This window comes from Notamacropus eugenii, chromosome 3 (genome assembly GCF_028372415.1).
Source record: "Notamacropus eugenii isolate mMacEug1 chromosome 3, mMacEug1.pri_v2, whole genome shotgun sequence".
Taxonomy (NCBI): Eukaryota; Metazoa; Chordata; class Mammalia; order Diprotodontia; family Macropodidae; genus Notamacropus; species Notamacropus eugenii.
Genome location: NC_092874.1, coordinates 111,403,478 through 111,419,933, shown reverse-complemented (window position 1 = coordinate 111,419,933; position 16,456 = coordinate 111,403,478). Strand labels below are relative to the sequence as shown.

Below are 16,456 nucleotides of genomic sequence, written 5' to 3'. Positions count from 1 at the left end.
CACCTCTGACTAGATGTTTGACTGTGAGTACCTTTGTGTATGTTTTGCCACACAGGCTGTTGGGGGTGGGTGGGAGCTCTATTTCCATCTGTCTCATGGATTTAGAAGGTAGTACCATATCAGATAAAACTTTTATACATGTAGTAATCAGCTGATCGTAGGACAAGTATTCCCCACTGGCATATTACGACCTGGACCTAGTTCTCAGTTTACTCCTGAATCTTATCTGCACAGACTACTGAAAACTTAACAGAATTCTTTACTCCCCTGGAGAACAAAAAAGCAGGACTCGCCCCTTGTGGTTGATTTCTGAAGCAGGAAACTACAGAGAGCTCAGGAAAATTCTGTTCAGAATATATTAAGATTGGGAACAATCATGTCTCAGTCTGTTGTCAAATAATCCACCTCAATAGTGATACCAGAAAGAGTGTGGCTAGTTTTGGCAAATCACGAGCAAAGGTAAGCTTCTGGGCACAGTTTTTGTGCTTGTCTCTTTTTACCTCCTTGTAAGGCTTCCATGTGTCCTAAGCATTGCTGGCCTGTGCGTGCCTGCTACTAATAGAAATAGGCTCCCTTTTGATTATAGTACCTATCTAAACTCAGCCTGTGTCTCAGTGTTGGGAAGCAAGAGTCATTTGTTCATGGGACATACCCTGAATCAAGGTCAGAGGTATCTGAGTTCATTCACAAGGAGACAGATGCAGAAAAAGATAAGCAGAGTTAAAAACAAAGTCCAGGAGGGGAAAGACTCCTAGCTACAAGTGGGTTCTTAGACCATTAGTGAGCAACTCTAATACAGAGATGCAGATTTGGAATCAACAGATTCAAATGAAGACAAAAAGGGAAATCTACTTGTCTCAGGGAAAGGAATAGTGAGTAAGTTTTCACTAAAGACTTGGAGGAACTCTTTGCCCCAGAGCTCACACTGCCCCTTATCTCTGCCAACCTATATCCCACTGGAATTCTCTGCACATGGGCTCCCACAGGTCACATACACCCCTTAAGTGTTGGGGGAACAACTGCACCTAAATCATAATAGGTAACCCATGTGCATTCAACTCAATGCAAAACATGATGTTCAATTTGTTTTCTGACATTCCTAAGTAATGATATCAGTAATGTACATAGAAGTACACTTGATGAAGTATGTGAGAGGTTCACAGTATTCACAAGTATTTTCTACTTGGAAAGCATAAGGTTAGGAAAGGTTATTAGCTATACTATGATTAATCCAGAAGGTTTCTTGGAAAAGATTGAATTGTGGGAGCTTTTTGAATAAAGGAAGGAAGAGACTTCAGTGAAAGAGTAAAAAAGTATTCCAGGAATGAGTTGAAATTTGAAAGGGGTTGAGACAGAATTAAGGTGAACAGTGGAAGGAGAAACTGAGCAGATCAGTCTAAAAGGGATAGGGGAAAAGGTTAGGGGAAAAGAAGAGAAATAAAGTAAGCGAGGTACTCCTGTAAGTCTTGCTAAAGGACTATGAAGTAAAGAGCAAGGGTCTTAGAACTAGAATTGGCTATTCTACAATGCCACCAAAGGTCAAGAGGAAGCTAGGTGGCAAAACCAGAGTTATAAGGAGGAGGGGGGAAAAACTTTGTAGCAATAAAAATTAACTGCAGATTCCTCTAGAAGTGGAGAGTCCATGAAGAAAGTGTCAGTACCGGTTAGAAATGGCCATGGTCAAGCTTGAGTTTATGGAGGCAGGAAAGAAGAGGAAAAGTTGGGAGATGTTGTAGACATACATATAGGAAGATGGCCACAGGGTAGACTCAGGGGTGAAAGATGGCAATCGCTTAACACTGAAACAAGGTTTTGTTGCTACACCAGCACTTAAGGCTTCTCCAAGGCTGACTTCTAGATAACAAGTGGTATTACTGTAACTCCATTTTCACTGTATTAAGTTTGAACCTCCACTGATGTATGGCGAAAGTTTGGGCGTGGGCAGGTGTTCCTGCACAAGAGCTGAAACACAGATAATAACATACTATATAACCTGAGTTCCCTATAAACTATACAGCCTTACAATGGCAGGCAGTAGGCATCAGGCAGCGATACATATCAATTAACAAATCAAGAAGCATTTACTATGTGCCAGGCACTAGGGATATATGGGTAACATAACATATTTACAGCTGTCCATGACAGCTACATTCAAGAAGCCCAGATGCTGCTGGTGCTTTGTCTCTGAGATTAAAATAGTAATTGTTTCTCTTTTACCCAGGAACCCTGAGGGTCTTCTTCTCCCAGTTTGTTTGTTTGTTTGTTTGTTTGTTTGTTTTTTTAATAAAGGGGCCATCCCTTGAGCAACTACTTAAAGAAGCCTATTCATTGAATGGGTGTATCTCACTCAAAGTGAGAATGCTATAGGACCTTAGCCTGAAAGGGCCAGGGACTCACATTGCATCCTGGGCCATCTTCAGCTGTCCTGATGAATATCAGGCCACTGGACCCAGATGGCTCAGGAGAAGAAAGTGAGGTTGGTGAACTTGCACAGCCCTCCGTCACTCAAATCAAAGTCAACTGCAAGTCACGTCATCATCTTAATGTCATTGTCCTCTTCAAGAACAAAGAACAAACACAAAAATCTTCCACGTCCACTGAATATACCCTGGACTTAGTTATTTGTCCCCCCATTAAAGTTTGAGCTCCTTGAGAGCAGGAGGTGTTTTTAAACCTTTCTTTGTCTCTCTAGCCCTTACTACAGTGCCTGGCACATAGTAAGCTCTTAGTAAATGCTTGTTGACTGAATACCTGCCTGATGACTCCCATTTCCAATATCAAGTAAACCAGAAGGACATGAGGACATGTCTTCCCACCACCACCCTAAGCCCTTTGATAGAGGGGCACAGTATAAAATTCACTGAGTACCCACACATATATTAGTAAGAATGGTGGTGTATATCATTACTGAGGGCACTTGAACAGCTAAATCTCTGAATCTGATGACCACACTTTGAAAAGTATCAAGTCTCTTACTTTGGACTCTACTTTGTATTTCACAGTTGCCAGATTACAAGCTCCTTGAGGGTAGGCTTGTGTTCTACTCATTGTCATTTCTTCCTAGAGGTGGGAGTCCATTAGCAAGGAGGTTTTGAAAGTTCAGACAAGAAAGGGTTAGGTCCTGGATTCAGACCATGGTAGAACGGAGGAAGATATAAAGGATCCAGTGAAGGGATAGGTAAAGATTGGTGTATGAACAGATCTGAGTATGAGGATAATAAATTTAAAAATGGCCTCAAGATTTTCTTTCTTTTCTTTTTCTTTTTTTTTGCACAGTTAACTCTACATAGATATAGAGGTAACACATATTACATATAGGTAGTTAGTTGCCTTTGGCATGAGATTTGTTCTGAAAAGATATATGCTACTAATAATAACTATTGTTAAGTTCCATTTGAATTGAATTCAAGAAGCATCAGAGAGCTTGTATCTACTGATAGTCTGGCTGTGGCCAAGTAGGGGAACTTAAAATAAATTATGATAAAGGAGCTGAGAGTGGGGCTGAGAGTGGGGAAATCTTTCAGCTAAAAAAAAGAAAAAAATTAAGACAATCACCCACTGCCCCTACTGCCCTCCCACCTGAATGACTATAGTTTTGCCAGTCACAATTGAACTGCTGTTTGGAGAGGGTCCCTATAGCAACCACCCTCAACCCTTCCCCTAATGAAAGATAAAATTTTGCCAAAGAAATAAATAACAGGCTCGTATAGCACTGATTATCAGGCCTTCCCATTTAAGTAACCTGGATAATTAAATGTTTCAAAACAGAATATTTAATTAGAGCTAAAAAAAATTCTACAAAGTTTATTGAAAGAAGGAAAAAATTCACAAGCATCAGCTGGCAAACTTGGTTGCTTCGGTTCATTATTTTTTTTATTTTTTAGAAAGTAATAATTTTCCAAGCTGGCCAAGATTAGAATTATAGGTAGAACACAATGGTTCAAATTGGAATTCTGGGTCATCAATAAAAATTTCCTAAGGGATTGTCCTCCCACAATCCCAGAAACTGTCACATGCACCCTGGTGGGAAAGCACTATCTTTCCACTGTCACACCCCACCACCTCACCTCCAAATCTATAGGAGTTGCTAGAGAAAATCATACTGATAGCAACAATGACATGCACCGTGCAGGAAATGATAGATATATCTTCGCTCTTGCCACTTCTCTCTGTAAGAGTTTCTTCTTTTGCTAATGATCTGGGCTACCTTTCAGCTTCTATGTAGTCTGGATACCAATGGGTTGCTACCACATGTAATTTTCTATCGAGTCTAATCAACAACAGCTTAGGAATGACCTCCATAAACCTGTGAAGGAGAAGCTAAAGCAAGGACAGGGAAAAATGAGAAGAGGGGATGACCTCCTCAGAGACCAATGGAGCTGGCAAAGGACGCTGTGACCTGCCTGAGACTAAATCATCATTCGTGGCATGTGGTGAAAATGGCTGTAACCAGCTACTGTGGGACACTGTGGGACTTGTCTCCTAGAGGGACTCAGCAAATAAAATAGATAACCATCTGTCTGAGAAGGGTGGGTGGAATCCAAGTGGCAAGGAATGAAATTCTGTTCTCAATCCCTTCCAATCCTCAGAATTCCATTATTCAAAGAAAGGGATGGGTTTAGATTCATCTACTGCTCTGGCCCAACAAATAAATATCTAGTAGCTATTCCCAAAGTGGGGCATGCTAAAGATGTATTGATAAAGAACCATGGAAGAAGATATACCTGTTAATCGGTGTTGTGTAGACAAACTGATATAATAACCCATATATGGTGACATTGTAATACAATAAAACAGATTAAAACTCAAGAAGGTGAATGACAAAAATATATATTACTATTTTCTAACATAAAGGATGCTACTGACATCCAAGAGAACAGCAGAACATGCTGAGAAATTTACATCTTCAATGCTTACTACATAACTCACTGAGCTTTCCTACCTCAGGGTGAGAACATCTGCTTTCTGTCACAGGGATGTCTTGATGATGAAGGAGGACTTGGAACTTCTTGGAAAGAATCGCTTATTAAACTTTGTATCTGATTTGTTCTCCTTTCTAATCTGATGTCACGATGTGATTGGGGTGGATAAAAGGTTCCTGACTTTTCCTGAAGTTTTCATTTAAGCAGTGGGTGAAGAAATATTAGTGAAACATGAGCCACTCACTTCTTTCCCCCTCAGTTCAATTATTCTGTCAATTACCCAGGAAACTTTCAGACACACATACAGGCACACTCACACATTGAATTTTATTTTAGTAATTCACAGATACCTATGTTATATAGCAGGTTAGCCATACATGAATGTAATATTTATACCAAACAGGCCAGGGAACATTCCATGTTTAAAAAGCTGTCAAACAAACAAAACTTAGAACCAAAGAAATATCAAGTTGGAAAGAACCTCCAAGATTGTCTAGTTTCAAAGCATAAAATCTTGTGCTTCACTTCTTCCACTAAATTCCCCCTAGATTATATATATATATGAAATAGGTGTGCATATATACACATACACACACATATATATATACACATATACATACATACACACACATTTCACTGCCTGGACACTCAATAAGCACTTAATAAATGCTTATTGGTTAATTGACTACATATTTTGTGAGTGTGTGTGTGTGTGTGTGTGTGTAGCATGTGTTGTCTCTCCAATACAGAACATGCTCTATAAGAGCAAGGAGTTTCATCTTTGTGTCCTCCATGTGGCTGGGCACATAGTAGGCACTTAATAGATACTTACTGGTTGATTTATTAAAGACTTCCAGTAACTGAGAATTTACTGCCTCCTCAGGAAGCCCATTCCCTTCCCTTGACAGGCAGCTCTAACTATCAGCAGTTTGTTTCCTTAAATGGAGCCTATAACAATGAACCAAAGCAGACTACAACTTCTACCATTAGTTGTATCTCTGCCTTATGGGGCCAAGCAAAGTGAATTTAGTTCCTCTTCCATAAACCTGCATAGCTTTCAGATACTAGAAGACAGCAATCATATCCTTCTATAATAATTCTCCTCTTCTCTGAACTAAGCATCCTCCAGTTTACTCAATCAACCCTCATTTGGTATGATCTCAAGTCCCCCTACCATCCCTAACTGAAATGATATCTCCTTCATTGACAGTATGGCTCTGAGGAATATGTCATAAGGTTCAGATACCTGTTTTGAAGTTAATATATATTTCCTGAATTCATACTAAAGCCACAATACTTTACCCAAACAGAAGAAGAAAAAGAACTGAGTTTCAGAAATGTTCAATCACAGGATCCTTTGGCACAAGGAAACTGGGGTGAGGGAAAGGGATGGGGATGGAGGAGTGATATTTATGTGTACATGAAGTTAAGGTAGAGGTCCTGGTCACAGGAAAAAAATTATATAAAGTTCTGAAAGTGCAGACTTGGCCCTATCATACCCAGCTTCCTATGGCTTAGGTCAACATTTGCGAAAATTCTTTTCCTTACCAAAAGTTTTCAACTCAATCGTTTGAGGCATTATCACTCATCCTTCCCCCCTACTTTTATAACAGAAGTTAAGTTAAAGTACGATTCCATTTTCAAAACTGTATTGCTAGCCAGAATATCTGTTCTATAAATAAGGGGGATAGCTACACATTGTTGTTCAGTCATTTCAGTCATGTCCAACTCTTCATGACACCATTCAGGGTTTTCTTGGCAAAGATATTGGAATGGTTTGCTATTTTCTTCTCCAGCTCATTTTACAGATGAGAAACAGAGGCAAGTGCCTTGCCTGGTATTACACAGTAAAGTGTCTGAGACCAGATTTGAACTCAGGGCTTCCTGCCCCCAGGCTCTAGCCATTGTGCCACCTAGCTGTAAGCTAACTATCGTATTCTTCCTACTATGCCACATTGTCTTTGCATTATTGTGCTATACTAATGTCCCATAGTCTCTTCAAGAAGATACCTTATGCAATATTTTGAGTCCAGATAGATAAAATGGAAATAAATCTTTTGAGTGTTAGACAGAATTCTAATATTCCAAATGCAAAAGCAAAAAAAAAAAAAAAAAAAAGAAAGAAAAGAAAAAAAAGAGATACAAAAACATATCCTGGAAGAAATAAGTATGGATTTTTTTGTCCGGAAAACTCAATGCCAGGAAGAAGGCAGGTCACAGCTCCCTCCCTCTGTATGAGAAGCTCTGCCTCTGGGAGCAGCTGCATGACACCTCATGGAAAACTTTAACAAATAATTCCTTTTTAGCAGCAACCCTGCTCCATCTGTGTATTTGCCACATCTTTCTCCCTTTGTTCTAGACTTCAAACAGTGTTAGTAGGAAAACAGACCCTTTGTTTCAGAAGGGCCCCTTTGTTCCAGATGCCTGTTTCCCCACACCCAATATCAAAATAACCCATTCTTGGTGGCACCATAATTGTTTCTACAGAAAATCAATATGATGTCGCAGACATTATGACCTAAGGAGATGAATGAGAATCAGATGTGTTGCTGTTTTCCAATCTGTAAAGGATACTAGTGGAGAGGATGATTCCATACAGATTTTTCTAAACCATACGCATTAGATGGGAAAAGGAGACATTGCAGAATGGGAGTCAGAGAAAATTTGAGCCAGGAGGACCTCAGAAATCCATTCGTCAAACCCCTTCATTTTGTAGGTGAAGAAAATCAGGGCTAGAAAAGTACATAGATCTACCCAAGTCGTTTGTGGCTAAACCAGATTGAAAATAATAACAACTCATACCTACATAGTGCTTTATAATTTGCCAAGTAGTTTCTTTGCAATAATTCAATGAGGCAGGTGGTGTATTACAGTTCCCATTTTACAGATGAAGACATTGAGACTCAAGTCAAGCTATGATAATGTAGCTTATAAGTGTCAGGGCCAAGATTAAAATGTCGTGATCTTTAAATTCTCGGTCTAGTGTTCCATTATCCCCAAGCTGCCTGTTCTCCTTAGAATTATCCACAAATGGTCATAATGTCACCTTATGATGGAAACTTCCATCCTTATAATCCATGACAGGATCAATTTACTCTTGTTTCATGTCATAGAAAGTCAGAAGCTTCTAGAATCTATCCTTTCTGATTCTTTACATAAGCTTTTTATACAAGCTTTTAAAGCATAAAACTGCACTAAGACTTTTGGGATACCCTGTAACATTCTAATCTTCATGCAACTCCTCAGAGGCAGCATATCATAGCAAATTGTGTGTTAGACTTGGAGCCAGGAAGACCTGGGTTCAAATCCCCTTTTCATCACTCACTTGCTGTGTAACTGTGGGCAAATCACTTCATTTCTCTGAGCCTCAGTTTCCCCATCTGTAAAATGAAGGAGTTGGACTAGAAGCCCTCAACTGTGCACTTTCTCCTCTGGAGCCATCTGGGTCCAGTGGCAAGATATAGATCAGGATGACTGGAGACAGCCCAGGATGCAGTGGGAGACCTTGGCCTTTTAAGCTAAGGTCTTTTACCAGGTCTCAGTTTGTCTGAGGCAATGCCCATTCAGTGATTAGGGCTATGTAAGAAAGAAGGCAAAGAATGGCCTCTTTCATCTAGTCAAAAAGAAAAAAAATCAATCTGGGAGGGAAAGACCCTCAGGGTTTCTGGCCAAAACAGAAACAATTGCTACTTATACTCACTCTGAGCCGCTGAAACCCAAACAGTGACCAAGTAAGGCTGAGGCTGGGACCTATGGTTGACCAATCAACGAAGGCCAGAATGATTTGGGTTTACAACATGATCCTTAAAAAGAATTCTAGCCTATAAATCTCAAGATATTTTGCAAGGTTTCAGCAATCAAAATTTATATTCCTTTGGGCAGAAACCCTGAAGGTAAGAGTATGATTCCCTATATGAACACAGGAAGAGGAAGAGGAGGAGGGAGGGAGAGAAGAAAGAAAGGAAGGAGGGAGGAACAGAAAAACTCCCATTCAGGGCCAATATCACACCTAGACAAGATCCACAACTAACTACATTTTGCATGCAGCTGGAAAGGCCAAGAGATCGCCAAATATATCCTCAAATGACCTGTGGCTAAAGCTGAAATCTCATCATTAGAGACTCTTAACTTTAAGGTTAAGGCCTTTAGCTTCCTGGGGTTCTTAGTTAAAAAGGCAAATAATCCCCAGGGGTAAGATAGTAAGGCTCTATCAATCATTAGGAGTCTATTTGAAATGATATTCGTTTACCAGATGGCTTTCCAACTGTGACAACCCACTGAGAGAGAATAGAACAAGTAAAGGGGAAGTCTTATTGAGGAAGAGAAAAGAGGGATAAGTTCAGAGCAGTATTTGGTCTCTAGTCCTGGCAATCATATACGATACTACTGTGCTTATATAAACTTTCCCATTCAAAATTGTTAGAATAAAAAGTTAATTGATGAGCGTTTGTGAACACCTGCTACATGTTAAACATCACACTAGGCAATGTGAGGACAGAGAAGAAGAGCAGGACTTTAGAATATAGTAGGGAAGATAAGTTGGGCTTGATACAAATTATGAGATAATCAGTATAACAGTTGGAGGTAGTGTGAGTGTGATAGAAGGAACTCAGTACAAGGATTCAGACACATGGCTTTTGTCTTGCTACTAAACCAGCTGGATGACCTAGGGAAAGTGTTTGTATATCATTGAACTTTTTCCTGCATTGGAATCCTGACTCTACTGTCTACCTACCTGAGTGACACTTAGCAAGTCACTTAACTTTGTGGACCTCAGTTTATACATCTGTAAAATGAGATTGGACTAAATGACCTCCAAAGGCCCTTCTCTAAGAGGTTCTAGGTTTCAAGTACTCAATGACCTCAGTTTCTTCATTAGTAAAATGAGTCTGTTAGATCACTGATTCTCAAAGTGTTGTCTGGGGGACACCTAAAGAACCCTAACATCCTTACAAAAGGTATAAGAGGGTATAACTATTTTTGTAATAGTATTACATTTTCATTTCAAATATGGCAAAAATCTACAGGTATTGTTATTGGTGAGTCATTCAGTCATGTTCAACTCTTTATAACCTCATGGACTATAGCATGCCAGGTCCTTCTATCCTTCACTATCTCTCAGAGTCTGCTCAAGGTCATGTTCATTGTTTCCATGCCACTATCTATCCATCTCATCCTCTGTCGTCCCCTTCTCCTTTTGCCTTCACTCTTTCCCAACATCAGGGTCTTTTCCAATGAGTCTTTTATGTGCCCCAAATAGTCCAATGAGTCCATTATGTGACCAAAATAATTAAGCTTCAGTTTCAATATTTGACCTTCCAGTGAACAGTCTGAATTAATTGATCTCCTCACTCTTCAAGGTATTCTCAAAAGTCTTCTCCAGCTTCACAATTCAAGAGTCAATTCTGCTGTGCTTAGCTTTCGTAATAGTCTATCTCTCACAGTCACACACCGCTACTAGAAAAACCATAGCTTTGACTGTGTGGACCTTTGTTGTCAAGGTGATATCTCTGCTTTTACTATACTGTCCAGATTTGCCATTACTTTCCTTCTGAGGAGCAAGTGTCTTTTAATTTCATGGTTGTCGTTGCCATCTACAATGATCTTTGAGCACAAGAATATAAAAATCTGACACTGTTTCCATTTTGTCTCCTTCTATTTGCCAGGAAGTGATGGGACCAGTTGATAAGATCTTAGCTTTTTTAATGTTAAGCTTGAAGCCAGCTTTTACACTCTCCTCTTTCAGCCTCATCAAGAAGCTTCTTAATTCTTCACTTTCTGATAATGATATTTCTCCCAACAACCTTAATTTTGTCTTTTGATTCATCCAGCCTGGCTTTTCTTATGATATATTCTGCATATAGGTTAAATAAGGTGACAATATACATTCTTGTTATATTCCTTTACCAATCTTAAACCAGTCAGTTGTTCCATGTTCAATTCTAATTGTTGCTTCTTGACCCAAAGGTTCCTTGAGAGACAAGTACGATAATCTGGTACACCCATCTCTTTGAGGACTTGCCATATTTTGTTGTAATCCACACAAAGATTTTAGTGTGATCAATGATGCAGAAGGGGATGGTTTTCTGGGACTCTCTTCCTTTCTCCATAACACAATGAAAGCTGGCAATTTGGTCTCTAGTTCCTTTGCCTCTTCAAAAACCAGCCTACTCTTCCAGTAATTCTCAGTTTGCATATGACTGGTCTAGCTTGAAGAATCTTAAGCATAACCTTGTTGGTGTGTGAAATAAATACAATTGTTCAGTAATTTGAACATTAGTTGGCGTTGCCCATCTTTAGTATTGGGACATAAATTGATCTTTTCTAGTCCAGTGGCCACTGCTAAATTTTCCAACTTTGCTGACATAACGAGTGCAGCACAACAGCATCATCTTTTAGGATTTTAAATGGCTTAGCTGGAACTCCAACACCTTCACTAGCCTTATTGTTAGCAATGTTTCCAAAGGCCTGCTTGACTTCACTTTGCAGGATGAGGGGTTCTAGATCTGTAAATACACTATCATGGTTACTGGTAATGTTAAAATCTTTCTTGTATAGCTTTTCTGTTTATACATGCCACCACTTTTTAATCTCTTCTCTTCTGTTAAGGCCCTACCATTTTTGTCTTTTTATCATTTTTGCATGACATGTTCTCCCAATATCTCTAATCTTCTTGGAGATGCCGTCTTTACCATTCTATAGTTTTCTGCCATTTCTTTGCATTCCTCATTTAAGAAAAACTTATCTGTCCTTGCTATTTTCTGGAAGTCTGCATTCAGGTGGGCATATCTTTGCCTTTCTCCTTTCCCTTTCCTTCTTTCCTCACTATTTGTAGAAGCTCATCAGCTATTCTGCTTTCCTGCTCCTTTATTCCTTTGGAATGTTTTTTGTTGTTGTTGCTGCCTCCTACACAGTACTGCAAACCTCTCTCCCGTATTTCTTCAGGCACTCTATCTACTAGATATAATACCTTAAATCTATTCATTACTTCCACTTCATATTTATAAGGGATATTATTAAGATCATAACTATACAGTCCAACGATTTTCCCTAATTTCTTCACTTTAAGTTTGAATTTTGCAGTAAGAAACACATGATCTGAGTCAGCTTCAGTATTTGTTTTAATTGACTGTATAGAGCTTCTCTACTTTTGGTTGCAAAGTATATAATCAATCTGATTTTGATATTGACTATCTGGTGATGTTCATGCATAGTGTCACCTTTTGGGTTGTTAAAAAAGTGTTTGCTATGACAAAACTCTATTTATTAGTCTCTGTCCTGCTTCATTTTGTACTCCAAGGTTAAATTTGCTTGTTATTCCAATTATCTTTTGATTTCCTACTTTGCATTCCAGTCCTCTGTGGTAAATGTAACATCTTTTTAGGGATGTTATTTCTGGAAGATATTGTAGGCCTTCATAAAACTGATCTACAGATACAACTCACAAACAAAAGCTTTGTGTGGAAGGGCATCCTCAGTAATTTCTAAGACTGTAAAGGGGTCCTGAGACCAAAACAATTGAGAACCACTGGCCTAGATCGTATCTACATTCTCATTCCAGTTCTGTGATTTTTAAATGCTCAAGCGTATGCTATAGCCACTAAATACTGTTAGAATTCAGAGTTCAATGAAGTCTGGAATGGTTATTGCTAGCTGTTATTGCTAGTAAGACTGCAATAAGAAATCAAATCAGAAATATTTGAACTTAGAGGAGAAGGGAAGATTACTATTCTAGGTTGACAGGAAGACATAAGTGAAGGCAGAGAGATCACACTGAGCATAAGATGTGCTACTAGGTCTCTCTCTTAGCCAGGGTCTATTCCTCTGTTTTCATCACTCCTATACCTGATAGAATATAAGCTCTTTGAGAACAGGGATTGTATAAGCAGCACCAAGCACAGTACCTAGCACATAGTAGGGGCTTAATAAAAAATCATTAATTGATTTATAGCATAGCTACAGCATTACAGATTTAGTCAGAAGGAACCTTAGAGGTCATTGAATAAAACCTGCTAAACTTCCAGCTGAGGAAACTGAATCCCAGTGAGATTAAGTTACTTGTTTAAGGTCACACAGGTAATTATGGTAGAGCCAAGCAGGAATCAAACCAGTCCCTGTGCTGCCAAATTCAGCAATCTTTCCAGTCTAGTAGACATATCTGATTTTTGTGGATGGGTGGGGGAAGGGAGAGTATGGCAAGAAAGGAAAATACCATATTAAGTCTATATTAGAGGTCTTTTAAAACTATCTCAAAGACAGAATGATATGGAAGCCCAAATTCATAAGTTAGCTTGGCTACTCATGATCTGAATCAAGTCAAAAGTCAACAAATCAACAAGCATGTATTAAATACTTACTACATAGGAGATTTAGGGATGCAAAGAAATTGTCCTCTCAACAAGATATACAAAGGATAAACTGGACACGTTCTCAGAGAGAAGGCACTACATTAAGGGTTCTTGAAGAAGGGATTTTAATTGAGACTTACAGCTAGGTTAGTCCAGAGACAGAGACAAGGAAGAGAGCATTCTAGTCATGGAAGACAACTAAAAGGAATGAATGGAGTGGGGCGATGAAGTATCTTGTGTGAGAAATAGAACAGACGCTACAGTTCCTGGAACACCGAGTATATGGCTAGCAGTGACATGTAAAAAGACTGCTAGGGTAAGCAAGGTCCTTTACAAAGGACTAGGCAAGTCACTTCTCAGGACGTCTCTGTTTCCTCATCTATCAAATGAAAGAACAAGTCTTGACAATCTTGAGAACCTGCTCTCAGTACTATGCCTGTTAGAAATCCAGAGAGAAGGGGATTGGTGACTATCCTTAGAGATGGAGAAAAGAAGATTTTTGCCCAATTAATAGAAAGTGTTTCAACTGGAAGGTGCGGTGGAGAGAGTATTCTTCCAAAATACCCATTGTTCTCTTTCCTTTTGTTTAGCCAACTTGAATAGCTCTCGGCCATAATCTTTGTCATTCCAGCTGTTTTTGTTACACATCCACCAACTCAGCCTCTAAGAGAATGACTTTAAAAAAAAAGAAGGAAACAGAGGCTTTGGGTTTGTGTTTTGCCTACTTGTTTATATATCTCTGTCATTAAAAACTACAGGTTGATACACATGGATGACTACACCATTGTGTTATCGGTGTGCACTGAATGCTATTTTGCTGAGGTGCTTTATAAGATAATTTCTCTTTTTTAGGCCTTCCTTTTATTTATGTTTTCTAGCATAATAGGAACTGGTTTGTGTGCAGCTCTAGTAAATCCATTTCTTTGTCTTACAGCTGTGCTTTGGGGAAAGCTGTTAAAACGGATTTGAGATGGGCCCAACAACTCCATCAAGCTGCCTGTTACTCTCAGTCCCTAATCAGCAACGTTGACCCATACCTGGGGCCAGGGGAATGATTAAAGGGGAAAACCCTACCTGGTTCACAGAGATTAAGTGGGGGAGGGGGAGCAGGTAGGGAAATGGAGCATAGAGATAGGGACGAAGAGATGCCCTGACCATGGGGGAGCCTAACCAGATTCTCCCCATGAGTTAGGGGGAAGCAGCTCCCCAGTTCCCTGAACAGGGACTTGATTTTAATTGTTCTTAGGCTAGCTGCGGTTGCTCATGCTTGGACTTGTCCCCACTGATGCCAAAGATGAGGAATAGGCTCTTGAAGGCTGAATGAAGGTAACCTACAAGCCAGAGACTGTGCCAATGCCCAAAGGCTAAAATGACTCAAGCCAGTCTATAGCATGTGTTTCTCTCTAATTCCTCTGAATTTCCCTTCCATATCACTAGTTTTTCTGGGTTCTAATGGACAGGGAAAGATGAGATAGTAGTCAGTGCAAATATCTGTGATTCCAGGCCATAATAATAATGATAAATATAATAACAATAGGTAATACTTATATAGTGCCTTCTGTGTCTTAGGCACTATACTAAATGTTTTAAAAATATTTATCTCACTTATTCTACAAATATTATCATATTTATCCTCACAACAACACTGAAGGGTGGGTGCTATTATTATCCCCATTTTACAGAAAGTAAACTGAAGCAGACTAAGGTGTAATGACTTACTCAAGGTCACATAAACAGCAGTTGGTTGAGGCTGGGTTTGAACGCAGGTCTTCCTGACTCCTGTTCTATCCAATGTACTACCTACCTGCCTCATGAATTAGTAACCTTTGGGATGGACTATAATATGGGGAAGGGACCCTTCTCTTAATGAAAAGAAAAATCTTTCTCTTGATATCTTTCTCTAAATAAGAGCTCCCTCTCCTGATTGGCAAGCCCCTGTCCTAGATGACCCATTTCATATAGGGCCCAGGCCATGTTCTCTTTATTCCTGAGTCAGTTCCCCCTCCAGATCTCCTCTTACCTACTTGGCAGCAAGTTTACCCCTACCTGGGTATCCTCCCTTTCCAGAAAAGGTCATATAAAAGAAATCACTTTTAAGCTGAGCTTTGAAGAAAATTTGGGATTCTATGAGGCAGAAGAGAAAACATTTAAGACATGGGTACTGTCAATAAGAAGCTCCAAGACAGGAAATGGAATGTCATTTGTGAAGAAAGACAGGAAGGCCAATTTGATAGAATTGGAAAGTATCTTAAGGGAAATAATAGAAAGGCAGATGGGAGTAAGGTTGTAAAGGGGTTCAGATACTCAATAGTGGAGTTGCACCTAATTTTAAGGGGAATGGAATTTATTGAACAAGGGAATAACACAGTCAGACCTCTGTTTTCAGAAGACACTCTGGCAGATGTAAGGTCAAGTCAACTAGCAGTTACTAAGGGTTTACTATAGGTCAGGCACAGTGCTAAGTGAGAGAAGCACAAATACAAGCAGAAAGCAAAACAGTCCCTGTCCTCAAGAAGTTTACATTCAAAGGAGGAAAGACAACACATAAAAGGAAACCGAAAAAGTAGGGAAAATACCCTAGAGGGGTATTTATGAGAAAGTCCTCAGAGTCAGGAGTTAGCTTGGAGTGGAACTGAAGGGATAATTGACCTGGGCATCTGCCTTAAAATGGAAGTTCTTGGAAGAACCCACCAGTCAGAAGAAGAAGCCATGAGAGTGGAGGGTTCTTCTAGTGGGAGAATTCTAGAGGTGGAACAAACTTCCAAGGTGAAGGTTTCTGTGTCTTGATAGAAAAACATCCAAGAATAAGAGATGCAGATAGGGAAGAGACTTGAGGAAGGATGATCCATTAGGAGACTATTGCAGTATAATAATAGTAAAAAAAAGAGATTCAAGGATGAATTCAAGTTATATATAAGTGAACAGATGGAAAAAGGAGATGGATATGAGAGGTACTGTGGAGATAAATTGATAAGACTGGACATCTGACTGGATAAGAGGAATGAAGGAGGGTGAGGAGTTCTTTGATAAAGTTCTAAACCTGATGACTGGGAGGATGGTGGTGTAAATCCTCACTCACAGCTGATGAAAATCATTTGTTAGTATCACTTTACGTAACAGCCAGATTGCTGGGTTTGAAGTCAGGAAGCCCTGGGTTCAAGGTGCTCCCCTGACACTTTCTAGCTG

General features: G+C 39.5%; 1 protein-coding gene across 1 annotated transcript in view; it reads right to left on the bottom strand.

Annotated features, from left to right (window-relative positions):
• The window catches only part of DGKI (diacylglycerol kinase iota), a 552,077-nt gene that overhangs the window by 482,307 nt on the left and 53,314 nt on the right, over nucleotides 1–16,456 (bottom strand). The gene's annotated exons all lie outside the window — the stretch shown is intronic.